Consider the following 1793-nt stretch of genomic DNA (forward strand, 5'->3'; position numbering starts at 1 on the left):
CTATAAATTCTATGTATGGTTCATGCCTCCGTCCGAAGGGGCTATAGGACTGTCCAAGAAAAGCATTGGAGTCTTCTGATCTCCGACTCCGTAGTCTTCTGCGTGCCTTATTCCGCCCTCCATCTAAATCATCAGTGAGTCTTCCTTGCTACTCGTATCCTCCGATACCCTGACCCGACCCTTACTCAATAGGGCAATGAACTAGACCTGACTCAAGATCATCAGTGAGAAGTCACGTCTTGCTAGCTTCAAGCTCCAGCCGATAGCTGCCTCTCGCTAACTCTGCTTTATTGCCGCGCGCTATTGCTAGCGCTTATTAGCTCTTCACACAGGAATATTGTCTATCATAGATAGAGAGTTGGGTGGGTCTAGCTCCAGCAAGATGATCACACTCTTCAACAAGTATGGCCCAAGACTAAGATGCGGCGAGTGTTTAGTGCCTTTGCCCAATAGCAAGCAATGTCACATGGCAAAGGTAGCTGAGGTTGAGGGGTCTGAAGAAAGAAAGCTACTGCGTTCCTCGGATTCTGGGGATGAAGCCATTCCCAAAGAAGTCAATCACAGTGGCCTGTATATCTATCACAGACCTACCGCGCTAAGAATTATCTAGAGTAGTCAATGAATTGGGTTATCCCACCCGATAACCTAGAATAGCCATACCTTACACTACTATCTTACTCGCAGCGTCAGCCTACATGTAGCACCTTAAGCAGCAATCAAAGGAGCATCGCGCCATCCACTGTGCGTTCGAGTCTTAGGCCAAGCTGCGGCAACTTGCGAGGGGCTGTGTGTTAACGACGTACATAGCATAGCGTATTCGCGTACAATACACCCGGGCAGGGAAAGCAGCAAGAAGCCGCTTGGCTAAGAACGTATATTTGTGGTTTGGAAATTGTCTGGGCGGCGAGTCCCGGCTGATCTAGTTGATTTAGATCGTTTGGAAGAGCGAATAAAAGCTTGCTCTGTGAGGCGCTGTTAAGCCCTTAGCCCCTCGTTTCGTATACTCCACTCGTTCCCTTCGTAAGTAAGCTATTTTTGATCCGATAAATGTTCTGTTACGATCGAAAAAATGCTTTCAAAGCGGCTCCTAGCAGACTTTGGGGCAAAAAGACCCCGGTGAAACATCGCTTTTAAGAAGTAAGGTAGAGAACGACCGGGGCAAAGAACACTTATCCTTCCGTGGACTCACTGAATCCAATTCCTTTGAGTAAATACCCCAGAGGGGGGCTTTAGCCCGAGAAGGGGACCCCGCTCCAGAGGCAGGTTTGGCGTCACAACTTTGTTTACCATTTTTGCATTTACATTGACAAATAATCCCCAGATGGGTCAGGAAGAGCGCGTACTCGTTCTTACTATATCATGACTCGTTTGAACTCAACTGAACTGGTTCCCCGGAAGCACCATATTTAGAAGGAGACCACGACTCAAAATGGATGGAATCGGGATAGACCCATTTCTCTTCTCAAAGTATGCCCAACCGCTGCGAGCAAGGTTGCCCCTGGTTTGTTACTACTAATTTACTCAAGTCGAGATGTGTAGGCCATTCCATGATACAAAAGCTTCGAAAGAAGCAGAAGCTTAACCTGGGCAGGGAAATCCCACTCTTGGGAGTCCAACAGCAAGGCTGGGTCACGGAAGAATAGAATCTCTCGAAAGGATTTGTCCTAATGACCGGTGTCTGACCAGAAAACAAACAGCTTAGGTTGGTCCGCCTAAGAATGAGTAGTCGCGCCTTACTAATATAAAGGGCGGAGCTCTTCATAGAGCGTTAGAAAGCGTCAGTTCTCATAGCG

Source organism: Tasmannia lanceolata, unplaced genomic scaffold (assembly GCF_043159265.1).
Source record: "Tasmannia lanceolata isolate RefF3 unplaced genomic scaffold, GAP_Taslan_0.1 ptg000094l, whole genome shotgun sequence".
NCBI lineage: Eukaryota > Viridiplantae > Streptophyta > Magnoliopsida > Canellales > Winteraceae > Tasmannia > Tasmannia lanceolata.